The sequence below is a fragment of the Amphibalanus amphitrite genome, unplaced genomic scaffold, assembly GCF_019059575.1.
Source record: "Amphibalanus amphitrite isolate SeventyFive unplaced genomic scaffold, NRLGWU_Aamphi_draft 000337F_arrow, whole genome shotgun sequence".
NCBI lineage: Eukaryota > Metazoa > Arthropoda > Thecostraca > Balanomorpha > Balanidae > Amphibalanus > Amphibalanus amphitrite.
The window spans coordinates 134,048-155,122 of NW_024881832.1; positions in this window are offsets into that span (position 1 = coordinate 134,048).

Sequence of the window (21,075 nt, forward strand, 5' to 3'; positions counted from 1 at the left end):
TGTACAGGGGCCCCTAATCTATGTCTTGCAAAACAAGAACAGTATATCAAAGCAATTTTTTGAAGGTGGGACAGTCCCTTTAAAACTGGATGTTCAAAGTTCAGTATACGCTTTGTTTCAGTTGTCACTATCAAAAAAGTAAAACTTAATTATGGAAGCTTTTGAGGGTTAGGGCACTGATCATTAGTGCCCCCCCCCCCCCTCTGTCTAAAGGCTGGCTATAGAATAAAGAGCATCAAACACGAACATGAGCGGCGGAACACCTTCAATTAAGGGGGGGGGGGGCACTGCCGACTTTTGGTCCCATTCTTTCCAAGTGCAACGCCCATAGGGCTAACGTTAAAATGCCAAAATCAAAGGGGGGCACGGTGCCCCGGTGCCCTCCCTGTTCCGCCGCCTATGAACACGAAAGCAAATTCTAAGGCATTTTGGAAAAATGAGTATGCCCCGCAGCGTCCGATAACTACCACCTTCCAGTGGGTCAAGCCAACAGGGCCCAAGTCTATAATGGCACTTAACGATAGCACTGACCTTGTCTCACTTTTCGTTGAAGTCTGTTCCGAATTGTTTCGGCCACAGACTGGCTGCACTGAGGTCGTTTGGTATGTGCAACTGTAATTAAAGCCACCTGAGGCGCCCTGACACCAGGCTGAAGCTGGGTTGGAAATGCTTCGTCTTTGCAGATATCACTGGCCACTGATTCTCGAGTGCCTGAACCGGCAGATGTCGTGGCAAAATTTGGTGTGATAATATCGACTTTACCGCAGTCAGCACACCCTAAAGCCCTAATAAGGAAACGCCCCACCCAGAGCTTCTGGATTCTCGTTCCAGTCCACCGTTCCTTCACCTCAGCCCGCCGCCGCGCTCCCTCACCCTCCGTTCCCAGCTTGACGAGCGTTTGGGCCCTAGTTAAGCCTTGCTGTAGGCTTACTGTATAAACGCATCGAGAGTTCGAGACAGCCCGTCTCGGTGAGCTTATTTGGCGAACTACTGCCTTGGGGAGGGTTTCTGGCGGATCGCTGTCCCAATAGATTAAGATGCGACCGACTGTCTCTGAATGTTTGAGCGGTCTCCTCCCGCTGTGAGCTAGTTTCAGTTGATATCTGTCTCAGAAATACTTTTTAAAGGAAGGTTAAACGGAAATCGAACGTAAAATGAACAGAGGAAATGATAACGAGATACCTCATTGCAAAGAATAGCGCTCGCCTACTTTAAAAGGTTTGGCACCGTTCTTCAACATCTGATATGCGATCGGGTTATGGCACAATTTTTCCCATTGGAGCTTTTTTTCTAATACAGCAATACGAAAAGTGTTACATCGTCCACTGGCGGATCCAGGGAGCGGGCATTTAAAGCAAATATTTACTCCCCCTCCCCCTGGCCCCTGCATTGCCCGAAATAGACAAAACGTACCTTATGTTTCCTAATAATAACACTTTTATTATGATTTTTTTTGCTTTATGCTGTTCAGCAGTAAGTCCGTAACGAATCGAAATCCGAGGAGTTTTTGGATTTGGACACTTTTTTGGGGGGTATATCCCCTACAGCGTCAAAAAAGGCCTTTCTGGATCCGCCTATGACATCATTTCGACTGGGATCTTGCCCCCTCCCCACGCCAAAATCGAATCCGCCGCCACTGGTTGCCGCTTTGCCCCACTCTCTCCTAGGTACTATCCCAGTCATTAGGTATAGGGGAAATAAGACGGGCACCCTAACTTTGGAGCCATTTTTCGGCCGCCGGCTAGAAACAACATAGAGACGCGAAACTGAAAGAAAACCCTTTTCCGACATTTTACTTCCATTTGCCAGAAGATGAAACTTAGAACTGTGCAACAAATAAACTATTTTTGCAAAACCTTGCAAAAAAAAACGTCTTCCCAGCCCCATGAGGAAAAACGGTCACATGGGTAGGTACTGGGTAGGGTAAGACGGCCGCTCTTTTCACCGACCAGCACAGCTGGTAATAAATTCCCGAGATTAGCCGCATTGATACAGTCGCTCGTCGGTCTCAACTTCAAGTGCTTCGAAAAAGGCAGTATACGCGATTCGTGCAGAATGCGTATACTTGTAGGTAGGTCCTAGTTCAGAAGCCTTGTTAAGCCGTCTTTCATTTTCATTATTAGAGGATAAATTGTACCGAAGGATTGTTGCTTATATGTCTGTGAGTATTGAAATCGAACAAATTTTCACCAGAAATGCTTCTTTTTTCCTACAGAAACATAAATATTTTTTACCATTTAATTTTCACCATTGGATCCATACCTACTTGCCCGTCTTACACTAAACTCAATTAGAAGTTTAGCACAATTTTTCTCTGTGGACAATTTGATGCATGGGCGGAGAAATTCCGCGATAAATGAACACCGGTGGCATGTGAGTGTACCACAACAAGTGATAACGAGTTTTAACTCTATTGTGCTGCACACAAAAGTTTGCACAATCACTATCGATATTTTTAATGAAATGAGTGTTTTTAAGAAATCGAAATAAAAGATAATTGACTGAACACAAATTCACCAGGCTTCAAGGGTGGCGTGTGGTGGGAAAGGCAACACTGGTCCTAATCTTTCTCGCTCGCAGCGCTAGGTATTGGTTTGGTCTGCAGAGGGGAGGGAGTGCCCGTCTTACCTACCCCTAACCGTCTTACCCATTTTTCCCTACTGGTACCATGCGGACGCGGTGTCTCGACCAAAAATGTATGTCGAAATGCGGTCAGCCCTCATTTCTTTTTGTAATATTTGACTGGATGTACTATATATTTGTAACGCCGAATCCGAATGTGCATTAACTCACTCCGGTTGCCCCATTCCATTCACTCCAGCCGCGACTTTGAAGTTACTGGCGTCCGGCCTCCATCCCTATACCAACATAATACAAGTAGCCCTGCAATTCAGCCTGTTCCATGCTTATATAACCCATTTCAATTAAATTCGCTGTTCTAAACCCATTGTGAATGAGCCAATGAAGACTGAAGTGGCGGCAATCCACCGCTCCTAAAATCTCGTATCGATAACATAGCTAATTAACCCGCGCACGACTGGGGGCTCTACAGAGCCCCCCCCCTCCCGTTTTTCGGCAGTACCTATCTTCCAAACCGTTAAACGTACCAGCGCGAACCTTGCGGTACCTTCAGCGGTATCCTTGTGTCCAAATTTCAACTTCCTAGCTATCATAGGTCGGCCGAAAATGGCGTCAGAGTGACGTCATGTCGGCCGATTTTTACGCAAAACATTGAACTACAGCAATCGCTCTCAAGACCTCAGTTTTAAAGCTATAATGAGTGAACTTAGAGTAAACGTGGCATCAAACTGCTATCTCGGAGTTTCAAAATTTTGAGAATTTTGAAATACCCAGTCACTCGCGTTATGGAAAATACCCCAGTCATGCGCGGGTTAATGATAGGTATGTACTACATGAATGGTTATGAATGGGTATGGGTAAGGTAGGTAGTAGGTAACTATATGGGAAATGGCGAAATGTTGTTCATTTTTAGTTGCACTGACATGCTTTCTCAGATTCAATATATTGTATTTGTTCCACAACAAACAAAACCAATAGGAGCACACCGTCGTTAATCAACAAATAGGTACCTGAGCTGTTGCAGTTTTTTATTTTTACACCTTATTAACTTCAACGTACCTACCTTATCCTATACAGTCGAAAGTCTGATGCAAAAACATGTCATAACAAGAACAGTGACAATCTCACAGCCAAGACCAGTCCACGCCGATCCTGCCAATCAATAATCTTCCAAACTATAGGCCAACATGAATGCCGTTTACAGATGAATCCGTTTCATATGCAGTTGCAGCCGCTGTATGATACATAAGAAGCATTCGTCAACTGAACCCTGTCCTTGCCTGTCAACTAGGTATAATGTTTAGTTGCATGAATGTTTTCATTCATGCGGTACCAATTACCATCTCATCAAAGACCACGGGCCACCAATGGTGGCGGCAATCCTTATCTGTAGGTACATCACGACAAATAAACGCAACCACAAACCATTGCTAACAAAATAAACGAACACTTGTCAGTCATCATATGATATATGATCGGCTGCTACATTTAACCCTGCAGAACTATCGTTACTGTGAGATGTTTACTCATATAAAAAACACTGTTCCTGATCAGTCGCTGCATCTGATAGCTAAATAGTTATTGGTATAGACGCCTGACTGTTATGGACTACCAAGCGTTGCCTAAAATCATCAGCACGTCTTATACTGCCTTTATACATTGAACGGCTAATAGAGCTTGGCGAAACACTTTTATTCATAAGCGGTTTGATTATTTTATCAAACACCGAGGTCAGTGTATAGTTTAATATAGCCTAAGTTTGTTGAACGTACAGGCAGTAGATAGACGATTATAAACAGCTTGCAAGACGTCTATAATAAACGTCTTTTATAGTTGTCAAGTTGTCATTTCACTTTTCATGGACATGCGAAATGAATGCAAATTCTAGTCGTTCGATCTTTAACCCGCGCACCGACGGGGGTCTGCGCCAACTTCGCACCGACGCACGCTGGGCCGGCGGACCGGAAAAGCGCTAGAAATACCCCCAAGAGTGACTTTCCACACTATGAACAAAATATGTATCATTCGATCCCAAATTGATCAAAGCATACGATTCTGATGCCATTTATGCCCTAAGGTCGAAATTGAGGTGGTCAGTTGTCACCAAACACAAGACTATTTAGACCCGCTAGTGGCCACCACATTCGCTGATTTTAATGCCAATCTTTAGTTGATATTTATTAGTTGACCAGTTGTCATTTTGAACGCAATTTTCTGCCAGACTAGTTCAGGGCACTGTTGTTCACTGTACCAACAACATTCTTACATATTGCATCGCTTTTCTGCAAGATAAGCTAGCTTTTTGCAAGCAGCTGCAAGACCTAAATAAAAATCATATCTAAATTTTTAAATAGACTTTTATAAAAACGTTATTTCGAGCGGCTAAAAATGAACATCTTATACTAGCCTCTGATTACTCATCTTTCGTTCCATATAGGTGCTTTGCTGCTTTTCCCTGCTACTTTTCGAGATATGCGCCAGTCAACCACATGATGCAGGGGCAATTGTCACCTCGCCGCTCTACTGACGGCCCGGCGCTCTTTAAAACGCTGAAATTTATGAAAAACGAATGTTTATAATCTGAATAAAGTATATGTCACTGAGCTCAGAATTGATCACCGCACACAATGCTGTCAAAATTTTTGGGTCAAAGTCAATAATTAAGTCATTATGAACCCCCAAACACAAGTCAGTGATAATCAACAACAAGTTGCTCTTTATTTCGACTTTTTGAGAAATGTTATTTCGAGCCGCTAAAGATGAGCATGTCATGCAAACAACTAGTCAATTGTCTGCCATGCCCTATTGACGATTATTGCCTATTACTGCTACTTTTCGAGATATCGTCTGCTTAGTCACCTGAAATAGCTGCTATGCCACCCTACCGCGGTAGGGTGGCATAGCAGCTATATCAGGTGACTTAGCAGACGATATCTCGAAAAGTAGCAGTAATAGGCAATAATCGTCAATAGGGCATGGCAGACAATTGACTAGTTGTTTGCATGACATGCTCATCTTTAGCGGCTCGAAATAACATTTCTCAAAAAGTCGAAATAAAGAGCAAGTTGTTGTTGATTATCACTGACTTGTGTTTGGGGGTTCATAATGACTTAATTATTGACTTTGGCCCAAAAATTTTGACAGCATTGTGTGCGTTGATCAATTCTGAGCTCAGTGACATATACTTTATTCAGATTATAAACATTCGTTTTTCATAAATTTCAGCGTTTTAAAGAGCGCCGGGCCGTCAGTAGAGCGGCGAGGTGACAATTGCCCCTACATCATGTGGTTGACTGGCGCATATCTCGAAAAGTAGCAGGGAAAAGCAGCAAAGCACCTATATGGAACGAAAGATGAGTAATCAGAGGCTAGTATAAGATGTTCATTTTTAGCCGCTCGAAATAACGTTTTTATAAAAGTCTATTTAAAAATTTAGATATGATTTTTATTTAGGTCTTGCAGCTGCTTGCAAAAAGCTAGCTTATCTTGCAGAAAAGCGATGCAATATGTAAGAATGTTGTTGGTACAGTGAACAACAGTGCCCTGAACTAGTCTGACAGAAAATTGCGTTCAAAACGACAACTGGTCAACTAATAAATATCAACTAAAGTGTAAGGTGTGTCGCGGTATGTTTGTTAAAATGGATCGCGGTATGTGCCTTTTGGTTTATAGCTAGAAATTCGTAATCGCGGTATTCTTGTTTTCGCTCGCGGTATTCTTGTTTTCGCTCGCCTTTTGACATTTAGAAACACCACGTCGAGGTCAGCGTAGTCAGAACCGTAAGTCACTGTCGCCCGATCGATTTTAGCCTCAGACCGAGTGACAGGACTTATCCACCTTCGGGCGAGTATATAACCGCAGCGGGGAGTGAGAACGGCGTCAGTGCCTGTACGCCGACTAGGCTGCAACGCTGCACCCGACCTCAACCACGCTGCTGGTAAGCTGGCTCGAAGGTAGGTTCCGACTACGCAGGGATGCTGTGCGGGCTCAAGGCACATCCCATAGATAGGTAGGAGCAAGTGGGTGGAGGGTTAGGTTAGCATGCGTGGCGTTAGGGTATTGTTAGGGTAGATTGCGTTCGCGGTAGGAAATTAAAATGATTACGTCAAATTAGCGCAGTCCGTTATGACCACATCACGAAATTATGAACAATAAATGGGGCGTTGAATTGACCAGATGCTTTTGGTAACGGGATGAGTCGGAGGAGAACGGTGATTGAGCGGAGTCTAACTTTATCGGTACATTAGTAAAGTCATCAATGGCCAGGAGCTTCACTCCTAAACCCATAAGGGCGCGCTACCAACCGCGGCGTGCCTCAAAATGGCGGAGTGATTCACACTGGTACCACGATGCATTGTAACTTAACGTAAAATAGTAGAATTAGACATTGGGATGTTCGTGGCCCGAGTGGCAGTCGGGCACAGGCTGGGAGACGTCTCAGTCTAACACGGACATCAAGTAGAGTAGTAGTAATACAATCAGAGGGGAGGCTGCGAAAGGCCAAAAGGACCGGCCCGAGCCCCCCCCCCCCCTACATAAATGGTGCTCATCGGCCGGGAAACGTTCTTTCAAGTGAAATTCGAGGACTGAACAACGTTTTTCATCCGGTTGGTCAGGCACGCCATTACGTAAGACTTAAACTGCATTAATGAAACGCCCTGCCGTAATAACTCCGAAGCGCTTGTTACGGAGCGAGCGAAGCGAGCGGAGTCTTTCCTTAGATTAACGGAAATTTCTGAGTATGAGCGGCCGGCCGGCCGGCCGGCCGGCCGGCCGGCCGGCCGTGCGGACGCTTTTGCGAGGCTTATATCTCAGCAACCACTTGACCGATTTACACGGGGTAATTTTTGTAGGGTAGCTTCATTCCTTCTACCAAGTATTGGACTATTCCCGATGCATGTGGATGACCCCTTATGCACGTGCCACGCGCAAAACGAAGAGGTGTCAGTTTTGTAATTGTTGCAATATCTCGGTAACTACTTGGCCGATTGCGCTGAAAGTTGGCATGTAGGTAGGCACCCACTAGGCATTGCATATCCATGTGCCAGAGTTGGGGTGCTGCTGCACGTGCGCACGTGCAGGGGTCGTTTCCAGATCTCGAGAACGGCTGGACCGATGGCGCTCAAATTTGGTACACGGTTAGGGACCAGTTAGTAGGGTGCCGTGCACAAGTCAGTTGGGACCCATTCTGCACGTGCGCACGTGCAGGGTGCCGCTTCCAGATCTCGAGAACGGCTGGGCCGATTGTGCTCAAATTTGGCACATCGCTATAGACCGGTTAGTAGGGTGCCGTGCACAAGTCAGTTGGAGGTACCTCCTCGAAATTTCGCACGTGCAAGGCTCACCCTCTCGCTCGCTCCGTTAGTCGCCCCAAAAGGCGTTATACTGGTTAGTACGTGGTTTTGTAAATCTTAAACTGTGTAAACAAACGGCTAACAGTAAGTCGTAAAAACGTTTTTCATTTAATCCTGAGCAATAGGATCTTGGTATGGGGTACGACGCTAACGTAAGACTTAAACTGCATTTGGCGAGACGGCCCACAGTAAATCCAGCGCGCGTGTTCAGTACGAGATTTTGTAAATCATAAATTGTAAAAATCAAACGGCTGATAGTAAGTCGCAACGATCGAATGAATCTTGAAAGAACGGTTGATGTGCCATTATTTTAAATTTATTAAATTTACTCCGCTCAATATCCGAACTTCTAGGAACAATCGAGCCAGACCAGCAGCCAAAATTGTTAGGCAAAAGCTTGCTATGACTGCAATAAAAATGAGAAACAATGAAAACTTGAGTGAGTGACGAGTGATATTGGTGAGAAGCGAGAGTGTAGAATGTTGCGAGTCGCTAAGAAGGAAAAAGTTTCTCGAGCTGGTGCGAGTATGTTAAATGAATGAATGATGCATTTCTAGAATGGAGAGTGTAAGCTGAATGAAAGAATGAAAATGGAATGCGAGATTGTGAGTATGTTGATATTAGATGGACAATGCCTATCTGAAGTTGAGTGAATTGTGAGTATGTTGAGCGAAAGTGAAGGATTCGCCTGAACTTAGCATGCAATGAAAATATGTAAATTCCCATCTCGATCGTAACATTCACATATTTGCGATTAGCGGGAGGCTTGTTTTGATTAACTCAGTAATGTGTGCATTGTTCATTTACAAATACGTGCATTAACTCATTTTGATCTTATCTCAATAATGTATATAGGCCGTTTTCACGACGGAACTTTCGCAGAGGAACTTATTTAATACCTAAAAAGTACCTACCCTTTGAGGCCTTAACATCCCTCAAACTGAAATATTTTATGTTCAAAATAATTTTAGAAGTTTAAATCCGGGCATTTTTTGCCCTCAAATCACTTATTTATTTACAAACACAACAATTTTTGGTTCTAGTAGCCCACCATAATGGATAAATTATTGCCTACCATAAAAATTATTCGTTTAAATTATACCTTTGTACTGAATAAAACTTTAACTGTACTGTTGATGCATGTTTCAGGTTCCTTTGTTTTGCCCGCCATTCTATTTCAAAATTGCAATGAAATGACACTTGATTTAACATGTATCAGCTATATTGCCTTTGTGACAAATTAGAATAAGGTGAACACACTCCGCTATTGACGCCTTCCAGACCAATTAAAAATAAGGTAGAGTATTTTGTGTTCATTCAACTTCGCAGTCGCGAAAGATCCTAAATTATCGGAAAACTCAATCAGATTTCGCTACAATGATAAATCACCAAATGAACTATAACGGCTGGGACATAAACATCTGCCAAATGAATTTCAGATTACACATCATATTATCTAATTTATCAAAAAGATTGTAAAAAAGTTGTGTATTTCAATGCAATCGTGAAATTTCCCCCTAATATTGATTGAAAATAACGTTTTATCACACGGTTAAATATGTAGGAACATAAAAATGGACGTAAGATTCGTTAATATTTGAAGTATGAAAAGGGGTTTGTCATTGGTTGTAATTTCAATAATTGGTAGATTCATAATCCTCGACTGTTAATTGCTATCTGGCTATCACAGAATCACCGCGAGAATGGCGTACCGGCTATCAATGTTTGTAAAAAAAGGGTCTAAGCATTTTGTGTGCATTTCAACTTAACTTTCATAAAAGTAGGTACTAGGATTATTGGAGGTTTTTTTATTCAGAATTTGACGATTTCATTATACAATTAAGCGTATAGAATCGAAGGTTGCAATTTTTCAATATTCGGCTTATAAAGGGGATAAATTCGTTAAAGGTTTCTCACGATGGCTGCAGAATACACTAGGAGCAAAGCTCCAATATTGCTATTGATTAAACTAAGTGACTGCTATCTTTCGTTCTCAGAATCGCCCGAGAATAGCGCATGATTTAACGTGTAAAATGGCCTATTTCACGAACAAATGAAATCTGTATTTATAAGAAATAATCACCAAAGTTTATTAAAGACATTCAGTGTTTAGATGTAGTATTTTCTCAATCATGTGCGACAGCGAACGCGCTTATTTCAATAATAAGATATTGTGATTTACCCATGGACCGTCATCAATCTTATTTTGCCAGAATAAAAGTATCATTCTTTCCAGGAATAAACAAACTAGAGACGTGATTTGATAAAAGGAGCCATACCGATCACATAATATCGTTCTTACCTACAAACAATCTGGCTGGTTGCAAGTTAAAATTACTTACATATTCCAATAGGGCCAGAGATTATGTAAAATCGAATTATACATAGTTGGCATACTGCTTATAAATGGAAATGTGTAAATCCCGGCAGCTTTGGTGAAACAGACTCTTGGTAACAAGTTAAAATATTGGTGATGATCATAAAAAGATTTATGGTAGTCGCGGCGTGAATTTCAGAGATCGACATCTAGTACGTACAAATGTGAAAACACGTCAGTCAGCCATATGGCTTGTCCGATGCAAAACACGTCAGTCAACCATGTGGGTTGTCCAATGCAAAACACGTCAGTCAACCATATGGGCTGACAGATGCAAAACCACGTCAATCATTCGTGGTCAACCTTGGGTTGCCAATTGCAAGTGCAAACTGTCAGGTGCCAGTTGGCCTACGATTTGCCTTTTACAAAGTTTCAACTGTAGTATTTCTGTTTCAAATAGAGAAGAAATCCAAAAAGCATGTATTGATTTATTTATGAACCCATAGTTATAAATAATACCATCAGCTTATTGTCACCTGGGTGAATTGTTTCAGATCGTAGCTGAGAGCACAGATTTAGCTACATAATTGGTTTATTTTGTTACATTTTATTCATAAAAGATTATTTAAGTAAATATATTTAATATGTCATAAAATATGACCTATGCCGTAATCAATGGTGTCTCATAGGAACTTTCCTTTCGGATCAAGCATTTTCGCTGATTTCCCTAATGAAGCTCTGACATACCCTTCTTTAATGCTCGAGCAGCGCCACTCGAAACAAATTTTAGAATTTCATCGGCGTCCATCATTGCAGGCCTGATGCTGAATGCAATGCGCGCGGTGACACTAGCACCAGCCCAGGGGCGAATCGCCGGCTTTTGCGACCAACACTGCTCGGCGACTGAACGATGGTGGCATATTGTTTCTACGTATCCTGAACGTTCCTGACGGTTATTTCTATGGCGGATCACAAACTCTAATCGAATCATTGACCGATGCCTATGTTGGATAGCCAGGATTTGGAAAAGGGACGTAAGAGATAAAAAGGAAGTCGGTTAAATCTTACGTGTCAGGAATCTATGTAAAACCAGTAACAACATGAACGAAAGCACTGAAATTAAAACAACGACAAGGGAATGCGTTTAGAACTTATACGATGCTGATGTATTATTGGGCTTTACCCACTAAATTATTACCGCTCATTTTAAATCGTGTTATAGCGATCAACGTCAAAGCAATAACCATTGCGATAACAACGGATGAACACCAAATACCCTGTTTCAAAGTAATATCTGAAGTGATTGATTTAAATTTTGCAGATCTTCTAACCATTTAGATTTACCAGATTCAAATAGGATAGTTTGTTCAAGTGCCAACCTGGCACAATCAATGTACAATGCTGCGGGAAATATCCCGTTAGTGATGTCCATTTAAACAAGTATCTACCGCCCGCGCGACCCATGGGGTTGACATGTCTACGCAATATAGCGGCCGTTACACCAATCCGAGGCAAAACTGAAACCTGGGACGGGTGCGAGAAAATTCGGTGACTACTCATTTTGGGTGTCGGGCGTCGGCAGGAGCGCACGGCCATGCTGTGCAAATAACGTAAAATTCAGACTTGAAACGGTCGCCCAGTGAACTAAAGTACACGTTTTCTCGCCGAGTTAGCTGTCACAAGTGATCGGTCAGCTGTCAGTCGAGTGGTCGGGCATCGGAAATCAATAGAGTTCAACGGGTCAAATATACGTCGACGCTACACTACAGTCAACATGGCGGCACAAGACGTTATTCCCCGCAGCGACGCATTCAGATCGGGCAAAGCTGATAAAATTTCGGTAGAAACTAACGACAATTATCCACTGAATGTCCAAAGATATGGCATATGCTTGCATATTTATTGTACGGCCCACCAACGTTACCACTAATTCAATGGCATATAGGTATGACAAATATATAACAGTTTATTTAGAAAACAATATTTACCACTGGGAAGTACCTTTTATGATTCAACCTCTAGAAATAAGCTTATTTGTAGACCTCATTGCGCCGTCAGAAATGTTACGACTTGTTCTTAGCTTTTTGCAGTATTTTGAAACATAGACCATAAAAACTTGCGATACATCTGTCATTTTCAGAGTGATATTTAAAGGCAGAGTCCATTTTTCATTATGCAACAATTTTAAAGTAAACATCATTCATATCTGTATGAGGGATGCCACGCTTTTAGGAACAACACCTACTTCAATTTAAGTGAATTGCGACCATGGCCATTGTCCGCCAGAGGCGCAAATGGACTACCTATGGTATAACAATGACATTATGACAGTACCTATGAATGCATCATTAACTGATTGAAATAAAGAAGCAGTCTAGTTTTCAGACAGGGAGGGGCCCCACTGTCGACAATCCGCAAATGTTCTCTCTCATCAAAGTTACAGTCCCGAAGCCAGAGGCTATGGGCTACCTGACAAAATATAACATTTTCGACCAGAACTCATAGGTGTGGAAGTTACACCCATCGCAAACAAACAAAGACTGTCGTAAACAAAGGCTGTTGAATCATTGAAAATACCTGGATTTCGAGAGTGACAGTTATTATAATAACAGTGAAACCCGTACCTTCATATATCGATTCGGCTGTTATTCACCATTCTCGTTTCAGTTTCACAAGTTAGGACACACGTGAAGCTATTTACCTGGGCATTATTATGTGTCCAGCCTAGCTAACGTTATAAATGCTTAAATAAGCCACAAGGGCATACATTGCCGGGCTGTATGCATTCCGTCTCATTCGCCCAGTTGTGTTTAGCTGTAGGGTGCCATTGGATTCGAATTATCACTTCAATCACCCTGCCCTGCTTCCCCTGTCGCAAAGATTGCTCAGAATGACAGCCCTTTTATTTGCAATGGTAGCTTCCTTCAATCGTTCGCCTGTCAGAGCAATAAAGGAAGGACCAGCATAGAAAGACAAGGCTAAAAAAAAAACAATTAATCAATAAATAAGACGTCACTCGTTGGTTCTGATCACGATAGTAAGGCGATAAAGCATCGTAGATGCTTGATGCTTCGAAAAAAAGTAGTGGCTTAAAAAGTGGACATTTGTGTCTTAACTTTATTTTAAACGTTGCGCTACTTTATGCTTTCTTTCGCAATTGTCAAAGGTTGGCAACAAGTGACCACAGCGGCCAGAGTATCTATCCCGACACCGCAACGGACGAATTAATAAGAAATGTAAATCCGCCCAGATAATGGCCTCTCAATGGTCACTGCGGACACGGTTTATGGGATCCATATTGGCCGTATTATTATCCCTTTCAAAAGACTGAAGTACCTATAGCGATTTATCTCCACTACTATGTTGGCTAAAAAAAAAAAGTTCATAACGACTGTTTAAAACTGAAGAACCCATCATTCATTCTACAACGTATAACGTAAATTTACCTTACCAAATCACATTGGGAAATATTCCCTCTAAAGGGTGAGTATACAGTACATCCTAAAGGCAAGTATTTAGTTATGGAGAATCCCAACCAACTTAATTTAATGAAATGAAACAATCAACGTCACAGGTAAGCGATAGCTTTGGCCTCAATTTCTATCACAGGGAAATGTAACAATGCTACCACGCTGCTATTACATTTTGCAAGCTGCCGCCACACTTATAATGGTGTTGGAGCAATGGGCCTGTTGCTGTAACCATAAATACCCGATTTGACACATGTAATGGCAGCGTGCTGCGATCTTCGATGAGACAAAGCCCAGTGTTCCAAATGCTCGTTTCGATCCGGCCAAAGCAGTGCAAATTGGGATGGCTATTTGGGAGATCGGACCGGTCGTGCCAGCCGTGATGGATAACAAGAACGACCCCGGCGAACTGCCGAAGTTAACTATCCAGAGGCTACCATTTGGCTTCATCCCGGCTGGTATCGATTTGGGATTCACCTTCGTGCATCCTTTGTGACCTCCAAATAGCGAAATCAGATTTCGCAAAATAAATACACTAGCTTGACACATAGATGTAAAACCCTGCCTAGTTCACGGCCAGTGAACAAACACTACGCCCAATAGATGTAGTGGCAACACATGCTTTATGACACCATGTAGAAATGTCTCCTGGAAACTGGAAATCTATAGGTATAAAATTTGACTGCATGTAGATCGAGCTTGCATCTGCATGAATGCCAATATGTAACATTGTAGCGGGGATGTATGTAACTAATCGAGCTTGCATCTGCATGAATGCCAATATGTAAAATTGTAGCGGGGATGTATGTAACTATGTATGTATGTATGTATGTATGTATGTATGTATGTATGTATCTATTATGTATGTCGCCATGTATATTAGTGTGGAAGAAAATTGCCGTCGTAATACCGTCATACGTGGCGCTTACGGCTGAAACAATGTACGTGCGGTTGTATGAGTGTATGTCACAGTATGCTGGCAGGCCAGCGGTGACCCGGACAGCAGTGACGGAGAACAAGAAAAGGGGCGAACGGGCCCGGAGCGCTAATGGCGTGCCGAACACCTCCGGTGCGTCGTACCGCACTGGCGAGAGCAAGTACGACGGCAATCACATGAACGTCCACGGCGGCAAGCACGGCGGCGATCAGACAAACAACCACGGTGGACCGACCCCGCGGAACCGGCCGATCATCCGGTCACCGACCAGACGAACAACCACGGTGGACCGACCCCGCGGAACCGGCCGATCATCCGGTCACCGACGGCTGAGACATCCCGACGCGCGAACCACCAGACTACATTGCCAACTGTTCAGCCCGTGGGCCGACCAGACCGCCACCTGGATGGTACCCTTCCGACTGACGGCAATCACCAAGCGACGGACACCAGATAACGCCCCGAGCCCAAGCAAACGAGCCGACGGCTCCACGCCCGCCCCAGGGGCTCCGAAATCGCAACAGGACTCAGCTGCAGCGCCGCAGGCCCCAGCTGCTGCACCCGAATGCACAAGCGGATGCCGTGCGGAAAGACAAGGCAAAGCTGCAGAACGTGATGACGCTGCGAACGCTGCTGCTGCTGTGGCGGCAACGAGGCCACCACGGACGCTGCCGTGTGTCCACCTCAGCAACTACGGCAGCACCATCCTGGAAACGACACGCCGAGCTATACTGCCATCTGGTGAGCCCGGGTGACGGTCAGGACCACCACCTGTATCGCCTGCGACCACTTGGCAACCGACAATAGCAACGAGTACCACCATGTGGAGTCCCAAAGCGGCCGAGCCAAAGCCGAAGTCGCATCCTGAGCTGCTGTACCGCAAGCCAAGCTGCCGCAGCGAACCGCAAATGGAAACGCTGCGGAAGCTGATGCCGCGCGGAAAGAGAGCACATGCTGCAGGACACGATGACGCTGCAGAAACGGATGCTACGCAAAACGGCCGAGGCGGCTGCGTAGGCGGACGCCACTGCAGAGCAAGATGATGCCGAGGCGCCGCACTACAATGCTTTTGATCACTGGTGCGCCGCGCAAATCGTCGCCGGGGAGGCGCGCGCGCCCGACATACCGTGGAGGCTAGTGCGCCGTCCCATCGTCACCGAGGAGGCGCGCGCACCCGTCAATGCCGTGGAGGCTGGTGCGCCATCGTCGCCGTGGAGGCGCGCGCACCCACCATGCCGTGGAGGCTGGTGCGCCGCGCACATCGTAGCCGTGGAGGCGCGCGCACCCACCAATGCCGTGGAGGCTGGTGCGCCGCGCACATCGTAGCCGTGGAGGCGCGCGCACCCAACAATGCCGTGGAGGCTGGTGCGCCGCGCACATCGTCGCCGTGGGGGCGCGCGCACCCAACATGCCGTGGTGGCTGGTGCGCCGCGCACATCGTCGCCGTGGAGGCGCGCGTACCCACCAATGCCGTGGAGGCTGGTGCGCCATCGACGCCGTGGAGGCTGGTGCGCCGCGCACATCGTAGCCGTGGAGGCGCGCGCACCCACCAATGCCGTGGAGGCTGGTGCGCCGCGCACATCGTCGCTGTGGAGGCGCGCGCACCCAACATGCCGTGGAGGCTGGTGCGCCGCGCACATCGTAGCCGTGGAGGCGCGCGCACCCACCAATGCCGTGGAGGCTGGTGCGCCGCGCACATCGTCGCCGTAAAGGCGCGCGCACCCACCAATGCCGTGGAGGCTGGTGCGCCGCGCACATCGTAGCCGTGGAGGCGCGCGCACCCACCAATGCCGTGGAGGCTGGTGCGCCGCGCACATCGTCGCCGTGGAGGCGCGCGCACCCCACATGCCGTGGAGGTTGGTGCGCCGCGAACATCGTCGCCGTGGAGGCGCTCGCACCCAACATGCCGTGGAGGCTGGTGCGCCGCGCACATCGTAGCCGTGGAGGCGCGCGCACCCACCAATGCCGTGGAGGCTGGTGCGCCGCGCACATCGTCGCCGTGGAGGCGCGCGCACCCAACATGCCGTGGAGGCTGGTGCGCCGCGCACATCGTAGCCGTGGAGGCGCGCGTACCCACCAATGCCGTGGAGGCTGGTGCGCCATCGTAGCCGTGGAGGCGCGCGCACCCACCGATGCCGTGGAGGCTGGTGCGCCGCGCACATCGTCGCCGTGGGGGCGCGCGCACCCAACATGCCGTGGTGGCTGGTGCGCCGCGCACATCGTCGCCGTGGAGGCGCGCGTACCCACCAATGCCGTGGAGGCTGGTGCGCCATCGTCGCCGTGGAGGCGCGCGCACCCAACATGCCGTGGAGGCTGGTGCGCCGCGCACATCGTAGCCGTGGAGGCGCGCGCACCCACCAATGCCGAGGCGCACACCCACCGAAGCCGTAAAGGCTGGTGCGCCGCGCACATCGTCACCGTGGAGGCGCGCGCACCCACCAATGCCGTGGAGGCTGGTGCGCCGCGAAGGTCGTCGCCGTGGAGGCGCGCGCACCCGACATGCCGTGGAGGCTGGTGCGCCGCGCACATCGTCGCCGAAGAGGACACCGTCGCGCCAGTGTTGCAGGACATGATGAGGCTGCAAAACCGCGCGGGGATGCCGATCCTGCGGAAACGCCAAGATGCTGCAGTGGTGGACGCCGCTGCACGATGTTAAGGGACATGTGGACGAAGGAGAAGCTGCGGAAGCTGACCGTCGCGGAACCGTCGCCGAAGAGGAAACCGTCGCGGTGCCGTCGCGGCAGAGGAAGTCGTGACGCTAAACAAAAACACACACACAAAAACGGATTGCCGAGCCGCCCCAAAGTAAGGGGATTTAACCCCAGGCCCAAAGAGGGGGGCATTTATGTAAGGTGTGTCGCGGTATGTTTGTTAAAATGGATCGCGGTATGTGCCTTTTGGTTTATAGCTAGAAATTCGTAATCGCGGTATTCTTGTTTTCGCTCGCGGTATTCTTGTTTTCGCTCGCCTTTTGACATTTAGAAACACCACGTCGAGGTCAGCGTAGTCAGAACCGTAAGTCACTGTCGCTCGATCGATTTTAGCCTCAGACCGAGTGACAGGACTTATCCACCTTCGGGCGAGTATATAACCGCAGCGGGGAGTGAGAACGGCGTCAGTGCCTGTACGCCGACTAGGCTGCAACGCTGCACCCGACCTCAACCACGCTGCTGGTAAGCTGGCTCGAAGGTAGGTTCCGACTACGCAGGGATGCTGTGCGGGCTCAAGGCACATCCCATAGATAGGTAGGAGCAAGTGGGTGGAGGGTTAGGTTAGCATGCGTGGCGTTAGGGTATTGTTAGGGTAGATTGCGTTCGCGGTAGGAAATTAAAATGATTACGTCAAATTAGCGCAGTCCGTTATGACCACATCACGAAATTATGAACAATAAATGGGGCGTTGAATTGACCAGATGCTTTTGGTAACGGGATGAGTCGGAGGAGAACGGTGATTGAGCGGAGTCTAACTTTATCGGTACATTAGTAAAGTCATCAATGGCCAGGAGCTTCACTCCTAAACCCATAAGGGCGCGCTACCAACCGCGGCGTGCCTCAAAATGGCGGAGTGATTCACACTGGTACCACGATGCATTGTAACTTAACGTAAAATAGTAGAATTAGACATTGGGATGTTCGTGGCCCGAGTGGCAGTCGGGCACAGGCTGGGAGACGTCTCAGTCTAACACGGACATCAAGTAGAGTAGTAGTAATACAATCAGAGGGGAGGCTGCGAAAGGCCAAAAGGACCGGCCCGAGCCCCCCCTACAAAAGATTAGCATTAAAATCGGCAAATGTGGTGGCCACTAGCGGGTCTAAATAGTCTTATGTTTGGTGACAACTGACCACCTCAATTTCGACCTTAGGGCAAAAATGGCATCAGAATCGTATGCTTTGATCAATTTGGGATCGAATGATACATATTTTGTTCATATTGTGGAAAGTCACTCTTGGGGGTATTTCTAGCGCTTTTCCGGTCCGCCGGCCCAGCGTGCGACGGGGGGGGGGGCGGATGACCGCCCCCCCCTGAGATCTCGAGAACGAAGCAAGATAGCGACAAGCGGTAAACGGCATCGGATACGCACGGCCAAGATCTACAATTTTTACTAAGGTCATTTTCAGGTCAGGTCAAAGATGACGTCACAGGGGTCGAAAAAGTCAAAATGGCGGCGCTAGATATGGAGAGTTTTTCTCGAATAACTTTCGAATTAGTCAAGATAGGAACAAACTAAGGGCATCATCGTGATCCTCTCGTCAATCCGCATCGAATGATATATATGTTGACCTCGAAAGGTCAAGGTCAAAGGTTGACCTCAGGTCACGTGACCTCGAGGTCATCATGTATATCATTCGATGCGTCTTGACGAGCTGAACACAATGAGACCATCCACGCGTCTGTATCTTGTTCCTGTACGGAGTTATTGGCCAAAAACCTTTGGTGACCTTTGATGACGTCACATGACCTCACAGCTGCCCAACAGCAAAACAGACCTCAAGGTAGTGAAGGTTGATCGTATATGAAGTCATGTTAAGTATATGGGGCCATTCCGACCCGTTTTAGTGGTAAAAACAGGGAGTTGATTTTTCCCCCATTGACTTATAATGGGGAGGTCGCGAAATTGACCTGACCTTAGGTCACCGATATCAAAATTCCGAGATATACAAATTGTAGCTACTAATGACCTTATAATATCCTGCGACTTTCAAAGGCCTCCAACATCTACTCTAGCTGTGGCACGGTGACAAATTTGCAAAAAAGTGATTTGAGGTTGGGTCATTCAAAGTGACCTGGTGACCTGACCTTAAAAGGTAGGAAGTTCAAACTTGCACACCATGTGTAAAATTGATGAGGTTATAGTCATACCAAATTTCGCGGCGCTACGCGCTGCGGTTTTCCCGCTATTCGCGAAAAACCTCAGGGGGGGGGCGGATATCCGCCCCCCCCGTCGGTGCGCGGGTTAATAATATGTAGATTTGGATATTCATCCAGTTTGAAGTCAAATTTTATGCAATAAAAGACGGCTAAATCTTATCTTGACATCTACTTTTAAATATAACTTCACACTAATATATACCTAAGTGATGTGCGTGTCGTGTCAAATAGCAATTCAGAAAACAGCGGCAGAAAAACAGCGACTCACTCAAAACAGCGACCGCATTTTTAGCGACCTCTCTAACAGGCACTCGCGGTTGAGCGGTTATTTAAAACGTCGATCCACAATAGAGCGACTTCAGGGGAGCAGGCTAATCGCGATTGGAAAAGGTAAAATTGTCCTTTTCTTGCGGGGTATATCTTTACGCTAACTCAAAGGTCAAGCTAAAAGTAGCATGTGCACTATGTAGCTCTTATTTTTGAGAGCATCTGCATGTCCGATGAAGCCCGACAAGGGCTTTAAGAAATTAACCTGCGCCCCGCTGGGCTATTCAGCCATAAGCGCCCTGCTGGGGGGGGGGGGGGGCAGCAGTGTTCTAAAATTGGATATTGGTTGGGTGTGCCAATAAAGAAAAAAGAAATTCTAGGATGAGAAAAAAGAAAGTAAATAACTGAAGTATTTTTGCAAAATGGTATAATGCCAATTTTCATGCGAACTGATAAACCAGGATTTCATGTCAGGATCTTGACAGGGTGTGGAGCAAAAGGATGTGGGTGCATCAACTGTCAAGTGACATGTGAATTGGCTGTTGGGAATACATGAAACACTTTTCAGAGATGAAGTTGACTCGGCAATTCATATTTTAGGGATGAACATATTTTCCCCATTAGGTGTGATTTGCCACCAAAAAGTATGAAAAAAATGGAACACTGGGGGCAGATTCTGACCCCCCCCCCTTGTCTAACTTCCGAACGATGGTCGTAGAAAGACGGAAAAACGGCGATCGAAAGCTCTCAACAAGGCGGATCTTAAGAGACAAATTTTTTGCTTAAGTAGGTAAGAGGTGAGGTCAAGGTCAGGGCAAGGGTACAAAATGCAAGTTTCTACAGTATCGGCCTTGCACCATAGTTGCTGAAGAATGGACTGAGACTGATTGCCCAAAACGTGTTCTTAGGCTACCAAGACAATATTCGTTGCATACAATATCATGCAAAGGTCAAGGTCAAGGTCAGGTCAGGTCACCAAAAATGAAATATAGAAAAGGGCATGTACGACGCATGTTTTATGGGTCATTTTATTCATAGAATTCAATAGGCACACTCCATAAGTGATATGGACCACATTTGTTTTCTCTGTGATTATGTCATGCTGATGAAGATTTAACCCTCGCCCCGTTGGGGGGGCCATTTTGGCCCCCCCGTGGTTTTTCCTGAATAGCAAGAAAACGGCGGCGCGCAGCGCCGCCAAATTTTAAGTACCTTCCCGGGCATCAATTTGACACCTTCACACCAAATTTCAAGTCTTAGGTCACCTTAGGTCAGGAGTTA